Source organism: Thamnophis sirtalis, unplaced genomic scaffold (genome assembly GCF_051295495.1).
Source record: "Thamnophis sirtalis isolate CommonGarterSnake01/CBP01778 unplaced genomic scaffold, rThaSir2_p1.2 scaffold_2, whole genome shotgun sequence".
Taxonomy (NCBI): domain Eukaryota; kingdom Metazoa; phylum Chordata; class Lepidosauria; order Squamata; family Natricidae; genus Thamnophis; species Thamnophis sirtalis.
In genome coordinates, this window is record NW_028261382.1 from 1,141,455 (window position 1) to 1,150,678 (window position 9,224).

Here is a 9,224-nt window from a genome sequence, read left to right on the forward strand (position 1 = left end):
CCTATTGGAAACGGACCTCTTAAATGCGGCCGCAAACCTCTTCTCTGCTTGGAGATACAGGCAGTTCAGTTGCTTTAAGGGAAATTTGGTCCATGTTCAGCCCTCCTTTGGCTGGCTGGTTTTGTGGGTAGCTGAATGAATGCTTTAACTTGGGCCCTTTTTATACTGTGTTAAAAAGACAGGGAGTTCTGCATTTAGAGGTTTTGAGGGTTTGAAACCCGTAGCAACTTTTTAAGTGCAAGGAAAACGGCACATCGGAAGTTAAATTCTTTTCAACCAGAGGCGTCCAACCTTGGCACAATTCTAAGACCTGTGGACTTCAACTCCCAGAATTCTGTGGAAGTCCGCAGGTTTTAGGATTGTGCCAAGGTTGGAGGCCTCTCTGGTTTAAAAGAATTTAACTCCTACCTAGCAGAGATGGCTAAAATATCTGCACATCTCAAGGACCACTCAAACGAGAGATATAAACTGGAGTGGAGAAGATGGATTGACTATACTCAAAATAAATACAGGACTAAGAAATCCCAGATAGTTTATGACTGAAGAAACAAGGAATGATATATAATCTGTTTAGAGTTAGCCTAGCAAAGAGGAGTTAAAGCTCAAATGAAAGATGATACCAACTTTTTTTAAAGTTTATTTTAGAATATCTTTGTTAAAAGATTTATACCCTGTATTGGTTCTGGGAAATTGGGGGGAGGGGGAGGTTGGGAGGGGGATTTGGATGGGGAGGGGAGGTAAACATTTGTAAAAGTGTTTTTTTTTCCTAAAATTTTAAATAAAAAAAAGAATTAACTCCTGATGTGCAATTTTCCTTGCGGTTACTGTTTCAATCAGTCGTGTCAAGTTGTTATGGTGGCCCTCTGCAGAATGGACACCGAGGGAGATGATAAGCTTAAGTCCCTCTTTATTTTTTGGGATCTGTACGCCCACCGTAAGATTAAATCTGGATTGGAAATCGATTTGCTTCAGTTTGGCTCCGAGTCGGAGGGGGAGATTGGCTGTCCCCGTGCAAAGCAAAGTTCAGAAACGCAGACTTCCCTTTTGACTCTCCACAGGAAATCCACAAACGGCTGTAATTTTGGTTTTTCTGCTACATAAAAATAACGTGCCGTTGGCAGGACCCAGAGAGGTTCCCCAAACGCCCATCGGCCCCGCGTCGTTCGCCCGTGATTTCCCCCCCCCCCCCGGCTGTGCCTGTAACGAAATGAAAACATAGGTTGTGCTGGACTTACGACCATCTGTTTAGTGACCATTAAAAGTTGCAACAGCACTGAAAAAGCAACTTGGGGAGCCGTCTTTGCACTGAATGACTTTCACAGAGTCCCCGCAATCACCTCATCAGAATTGGGGCACATCCAATCGCCCTCTTGGGGGGGGGGGACTTCCCCAAACAAAGTCAATGGAGGAAACCACATTTGCGGGGGGGGCAGGGAGATTTGCTTAGCGATGATAGCAAAAGCAGTGAAATCAAGCACAACTCGCTTGGTGGCGGAAGTTGTCGTAAGTCAAGGACTGTCCTGGCCCATTGGGCTAATGCCTCACCAAGCAGCCCCCTCTGGACCCCCTCTTGCTTTCCCCCCTTTGGCGGTCTTGCATTGGGCGAATGCGGCCCTGCAGCAGTGCATCCGATGCGACGTCGCTGCATTTTGAGCTCGCCTTGCAGCCAAGCCGATGATGCAGGCAGCGAAGGGCTCCGTTCCACTGCGGGAGACCTTCGGCTTCGGCCTCCCTGAGTGGCCTCCAATCTCCCCGGGGAGGCTTCGTCCCCCTCCCCCTCCGCTGCTGAGACTGGGAGGATCCATCCATGGAGACCGCTGGCTGGAGCCCCTGGACACGGCTCTTGTCTCAGACCAAAGAGGAGGTCACAACGACCAAGGGCTGATCATCCTCCTGTCCCTCAAGGGTTTAGCCCAGCTGGCAGCTTTGGCTGAGTTAGGGTGCCAGACAGGAATCCCCCCCTCCCGATTCACACACACACACACACAAACCCCGAGGTGGCGCAGTGGTTAAATGCAGCACTGCAGGCTACTTCAGCTGACTGCAGTTTGGCTGTTCAAATCCCACCAGGCTCAGGGTTGACTCAGCCTTCCATCCTTCCGAGGTGGGTAAAATGAGGACCCGGATTGTTGTTGGGGGCGATATGCTGACTCTGTAAACCGCTTAGAGAGGGCTGAAAGCCCTATGAAGCGGTATATAAGTCTAACTGCTATTGCTATTGCTATCTATCTATCTATCTATCTATCTATCTATCTATCTATGTATTGGATTGTTGGGGGCGATATGCTGACTCTGTAAACCGCTTAGAGAGGGCTGAAAGCCCTACGAAGTGGTATATAAGTCTAACTGCTATTGCTATCTATCTATATCTATCTATCTATCTATCTATCTATCTATCTATCTATCATCTATCTATCATCTATCTATCATCTATCTATCATCTATCTATCTATCTATGTATTGGATTGTTGGGGGCGATATGCTGACTCTGTAAGCCGCTTAGAGAGGGCTGAAAGCCCTACGAAGTGGTATATAAGTCTAACTGCTATTGCTATCTATCTATATCTATCTATCTATCTATCTATCTATCTATCTATCTATCTATCTATCTATCTATCATCTATCTATCATCTATCTATCATCTATCTATCTATCTATCTATCTATTGGATTGTTGGGGGCAATATGCTGACTCTGTAAGCCGCTTAGAGAGGGCTGAAAGCCCTACGAAGTGGTATATAAGTCTAACTGCTATTGCTATCTATCTATATCTATCTATCTATCTATCTATCTATCTATCTATCTATCATCTATCTATCATCTATCTATCATCTATCTATCATCTATCTATCTATCTATCTATCTATCGGATTGTTGGGGGCAATATACTGACTCTGTAAACTGCTTAGAGAGGGCTGAAAGCCCTATGAAGCGGTATATAAGTCTAACTGCTAATTATCCCTCAATTCCGGAATCCAAGCCCCCATTTCTGCTCTTGTTCTGCTTCCGAGACGCTGGAACTCCTCCTTCACCCAGCCCTGCCTGTTGGAGCTCCACCAAGGAAGGGAGAGTCTACTTTTGCATCGGTTGAGAGGCCCTGAGTTTTGTGGTCCTGGCCGAGCTCCCTTTTCCACCACCGAGGCCTTGGCTAGATCCGTGCTGTGTAGTGGCTGTGTTGGACTCCCGCTTCCATGCTGCTCAGCCAACAAGGTTACTGGGGTAAACCAGTGTTTCTCAACCTTGGCAACTTGAAGATGTCCGGACTTCAACTCCCAGAATTCCCCAGCCAGCGAATGCTGGCTGGGGAATTCTGGGAGTTGAAGTCCGGACATCTTCAAGTTGCCAAGGTTGAGAAACACTGGGGTAAACGTATGAGAAGCCGCTGGCTATTTAAAGCACAATTGCCCACGAAAGAGCAAAATAGACCCCCCGCCCTGCTCTTCTCTCCTCCAGCTTCATTCCTGCTGGTCTCCTGGGCCCCTGCAGTCGGCTGAATCCATCGATCAAGGGCCGCCAGGAGCCCAGCAGCGACTCCGGTGGATCGATGTCGCTAATGGGTTTTCTCTGATGCTCTTCCGAAACTAGCTGGCTCTCTCGGATCTGGTGCCAGCAGGCGGGTCCGTGCCTGCACAGGCATCCCAGCTCCCTGGGAACCTTCAGCTGTCTCCCTCCTCCCTTTCCGATGGATTACGGGCGCACCGTCTTTCCCGGAGACATGCTGGGTCTTGAGATTGTCTTAGCTGGGACAGGATGACATTGGACACCCAACCTCCGGTTGCCTTCCTCAGCAGGCTCTCTCGGGTCGGCCTTATCTGGGAGCGAAGAAGAAGGGGAGCTCCGATCTTTGTACCCCCAAAAAAGCAAGACCCACCCCAAAACATTCCCCTTTCCTCCCTGTTGCAGTTTGTGAGTTCAGGGCAGAGTAGAGCCATGGAGTGCAGCTGGAGGCAACCACAAACTGTGCCTCTCCACGGCCAGGAGTCAGAATGGAAGTAATCCCCCAACTTGTGACAACAGGGCCAGAGTTTCCATTGCTAAGCAAGTTGTGAAGTTAGTCACACCTGAATTTTATGGCAGCTGTGAGTCAGATAGTCCGGCTGGAAGTGGGGAGCTGAAGTGGACTCTGCTGAAGTTCCCCTCCAGATCCTGTTTTCTCTGGCGGGCAGGATGGGAAAGCGGGAACTGGCGGGGCTGCGAAACAGGAAGGGGCCTTTCGGAATTGTCCTTTGCGCCCCAACCTCTCAATTCTCCCCAACCCTCCTGGCCTTCCAGCGGGCTCTGAGGATGCCCAGAGTCCCTCGGGTGAAGTCCCACGAAGCAGCCAATAGTCAAAGAGGAGGAGGCCCTGAATTCTTCCAAACACTCCTAATGGGTTGGGGGGGTTAGGGGGGGGGGCTTCCTTGATAAACAAGGTTTGATGGATCTGCTGGGCGGTTGGAACTTTTCAACTTTCCTACATTCTGCCATTCGTGAAAAAGAGCCGAGGTGGCGCAGTGGTTAAATGCAGCACTGCAGGCTACTTCAGCTGACTGCAGTTCTGCAGTTCGGCTGTTCAAATCTCACCGGCTCAAGGTCGACTCAGCCTTCCATCCTTCCGAGGTGGGTAAAATGAGGATCCAGATTGTTGTTGGGGGCAATATGATGACTCTGTAAACCGCTTAGAGAGGGCTGAAAGCCCTATGAAGCGGTATATAAGTCTAACTGCTATTGCTATTGCTATCTATCTATATCTATCTATCTATCTATCTATCTATCTATCTATCTCTATATTGTCTGTCTGTCTATCTATCTATCTATCTATCTATCTATCTATCTATCTATCGGATTGTTGGGGGCGATATGCTGACTCTGTAAACCACTTAGAGAGGGCTGAAAGCCCTATGAAGCGGTATATAAGTCTAACTGCTATTGCTATTGCTATTTGATTGCAACGTGTAATCATGTCTGGCGGTTGAAACATTAAAAAATCAGGAGTCTACACCCCCCCCCAAAAAAAAATACATCCACCCACTCACATACCCTTTGTTATTTTTTTTTCCACATTAATTTCCTTTTTAAGCGAGTCACGAAACTGGAATGGCCGGACTTTGGGTAAAATTCTAGCCACGCCTGTTTCTTATTCGATGTTGACACATGCTTCCTTCATCCCCTTTACACCAAGCAGTTGCTAAGCATTGCTTTATTTCCATTTTGTGGGTGCCGCCACCCCCACAGGCAATATCTCCGTGCAGGGGGTTCAGCAGGAGTTAATGACTGGCAAAAGCTTGTAGATCTAACTCTGAGAGATTCCATAAATTGGCTCCATTGCCCCTCGCCTTAACCAAGGTTTAACTCGAGACGGTACCCGTCAGAACGCCGAGGTCGTCTGAACACGTATCTCCGGCCCTCCTGAAATCCCCACGTTTATGTTTAATAAAGACTTACAATTCTCTCTCTGGTTGACCTGGAAACAATTCTGACAACCGGCTCTTTGTGGGAGTAATCTTGGCCTCGGTCAGTGATGGGGAACCTTTTCAGCACCGAATGCCCAAACTGTGTGGTCCATGCATGTGTATATGCGCACACCGGAGCGCTGGAAAGCTGAAGACCAGCTGTTTGGCACATGCATGCCTGGTTTTTGGGGGCCAATATCAGGCTGTTTTTTGGACCATTTTTGGTCTGAGAAACGGCCCAGAAAATGGCCATTTTGGGGGCGTTTTTCAGGCTGTTTTCCGGCACTAGCGCCTATGAAGACCAGCTGCCCGGAAAAGAGAAGAGCAGCTGGAGATGGCGCACGTGCCCACAGAAAGAGCTCTGCCTGGCACATCATGGGCCTAGGTAATTTTAGGTGCAAAACTCAACACATTAAATACAGACCAGCATTCGCTGTAGCCTTGGTTTATCGTCTTTTGAGTGCAGCTGCGTCTTTAGTTGTCTTCCAAACGTCTTAACAAAGATCCATTTGCCTTTCCAGTGCTTGTCCAACACGGACGGGCCCTCCGTCAAAACAGCCACCAAACATGGCCATAGCAATATAAACACCGCAGGAGCAACGGGCAGATCATGGGCTTCCTTAGAAAAATACTCTGCCCGCCAGGTTGGGCACCTCGGATGTCTTGGGCAGGGCCAACTGGGTGGAGTGGAAGTTGTCTTTCTGGTGCTATTCTCCCCTTTTTGAGGGCAAAAGTGGAGTAATTGTGTAACCACAACAGATGCCCAGATACACAGCCGCATTCCATCGGTGTTGTGTAATAAAACGGGCCTTCCGTGAAGTCTTTTTCACGGTCAGCATTCAAACATGATGCTGCCTCACAGTCGATCACTGCCTGATTCAGCAGCCTAGAATGTTTTTTTTTTCAAATTTAGGGGACGCCTCTCACACTTCGCAGGGATTCACAATCGTTTCTTTGGGCAAACTGGCTTGCAAATTGTGTCCCCTCCCACCTTTTGGGGTCCTCGGAAATCAAAATAGGGACAAGTCACCTTTCTCTGGTAAACGGATCTGGGTGCACAAGAGGCTTCCCAGAACACCTGTGATGTTTTGATGTTATACCCTAAAATCATTTTGCACCCCATGATTTATTCTGTCCTAGAATATTGTTGTGGCGATGTTATCCATCATGGGCTGGATAATAGCTAGAAGATGTTGGGTAGAAATGCGTTAAAGATACAAAGATCTGGGTGAAAAAAGAGGAGATGCGCCCGGATCTTGGGGCGATACCTGTCCTATTTTCTGCTCTTGAAATATAGCTTGGCCTAGTGATTAAGGCTCCCGGCTAGAAAGCAGAAGACCGGGAGTTCAAGTCCCACCTTAGGCATGAAAACCAGCTGGGTGACTTTGAGCCAGACCTCCGCTCTTAGCCTATCCCACCTCAAAGTGTTGTTGTCGTGGGGGAAATAGGAGGAGGAAGGTGTGTTGGATGTGTTCACTGCCTTGAGCTATTTATATAAATAATAAAGGCAGACAAGGTAGAAATAAAAATAACCACAGGGGAGGCTGGAAATGAAGTTACGTCAATGTGGTTGAGACTAAATTGGGTGTGTAACACCCCTACTCCTCTTTCCATCTCTGGAGCATTTTTCATTTACATGAAGAGCCGAGGTGGTGCAGTGGTTAAATGCAGCACTGCAGGCTACTTCAGCTGACTGCTATCTGCAGTTCGGCTGTTCAAATCTCACCGGCTCAGGGTTGACTCAGCCTTCCATCCTTCCGAGGTGGGTAAAATGAGGACCCGGATTGTTGTTGGGGGCGATATGCTGACTCTGTAAACCGCTTAAAGAGGGCTGAAAGCCCTATGAAGCAGAATATAAGTCTAACTGCTATTGCTATTGCTATTTTCCCTCCCTCCCTTCTTCCTCCCCTCCTCCTTCCAGAGATACTAGATGCTCTTTTGCACAGGATTAAACAGAGCAAACAAAATTCTCCACCAATCTGCCCCAGGGCAGGAGTGCTGGCTCAGAGAGGAGAGACTTAAGGCAAAGCATTCTCTCTTCTGGAGGATCAGCCGGTTAGGATGAGGCCTGAGGCCGCTGGCCCTCTTCCTCCGCCTGGTTGACCACAAGCCAACAACAAGCCTGCTCATCACAGTTTCAACGTCATCGAGGTTAGGGTTCGGATCTTTCTCAACTCAAAACCGGTCCCTTTAAAAATGGCAGCAGAAGTTTAAGAACAGGCAAAGGAGGTTTAAGAAGTTCCCTATATTCCCAAACACGAAATATTTCACGTTGCGTGAATATCGTGCACAAGGAACGTTTTTGAGTGCCAGCTGATAGAATTCTTCTATTACTAAGATTTATTAGATTTAAAAGGTTAAATCAAGACAAAGACGGTGCAGCAGCCTTCCAACCAACGAAGCAGCCCCCTTGTCTTTTCTACTGGAAATAACAGATCAACGGAGTCGGAGGGGACTTTAGAGGTCTTCCAGTCTAGCCCCCTGCTCAAGCAGGAGGAAAAATAGATTTCGAAAGAAATCGGTTGCTCTGGAGGATCCTGTTTTGCAGGGAAAGAGAAAACAAATCCCTCCTTTTGTTCTAGTCACAGTTCCAAAGACACCAAGTTGGTTAAATGAAAAATACAAAAAAAAAGAGCAATAAAACCAGGAAAAAAAAACAATAAGCTGTGTGAACTTTACCGTCACTTTATATTCCCTCCCCTTTTGGGTTGCAAAAGGCCTCTTGGACAATGTCTAGGGTTTGAGTGGTTGAACCGCCCTTAGAAAATTGGAGGGACTTGGTGATTTCAATCCAGCTGGTCCTGCTTTGTAACTCTTGAGTTGGTCAGTGAAATGGGCAGGCAGGCAGTTGGAAGAGTTGCAAGAGACCATTGAGAAAGGGCCAATGTGATCTTGATTCCCCCCCTCCCCCAAATGTGGCCATGATCTCATCCCTGGGCAAAGGAGGGTCATGAAAAACAAGTTTCTCCAGAAGCCCCCAGCCCCAATCCACTTAGCCTGCGAAGCCCTTCTGGTTCTGCAAGACACGGCCAGCTTCATCCAGTCCATACCAGGGGGCCATGACTCCACTTGGTTGGGTGCCAACTCCATGTGGATTAAAAAGTGAAGCCTGGTTGGAGCTGGGAGGGGGGCGGGGATGCTCAGAGGATGGTCCATTTCCATTTCAGCTAAGGAAAGTTCCTCGCTACATCCCTCAACTCATCTCAACTGGAAGGAAAACTTCAAGCCCAGTTGGGTTGGGATGAAGTCTCCCTCAGGGACCTTCAGGCAAGCCTCAGCGGCAAAAGCCAGCTTTGATTCTGACCTCACTGGGGACCAAGGTCTGCTGGTGGAATTGGTGGGAGAGGGAAAGGAGGAAGTCCTTGTCTTCTCCTTGAGTTGGAAGCTTCTCCCATTCATTGAGTTGCCCCGTTGGCTTGCTCCAGAAGAAGCTGGCTGGAGTCTCCAGAGGGGGCGGGGTCTTTATCCAGTGGCAAAATTCAATTTTTTTTACTACCAGTTCTGTGGGCGTGGCTTGGTGGGTGTGGCAGGGGAAGGATGCTGCAAAATCCCCATTCCCTCCCCACTCCTGGGGCCAGCAGAGTCCCTAGGGAGTGGGCGGCATACAAATCTTATTAAAGTTGCAAAGATTTGCCGGTTCTCTGAACTACTCAAATTTTCCACTCCCGGAGAACCCGTCAATACCTGCTGGATTTCACCCCTAGAGGGAGGTCTGACCCTCTACAGAGAAGATGGTCCCTCAGCCTTCAAAGGAGGCCCTTGGCACCTATCCCCCCCCCCAGGGCACTTTTGG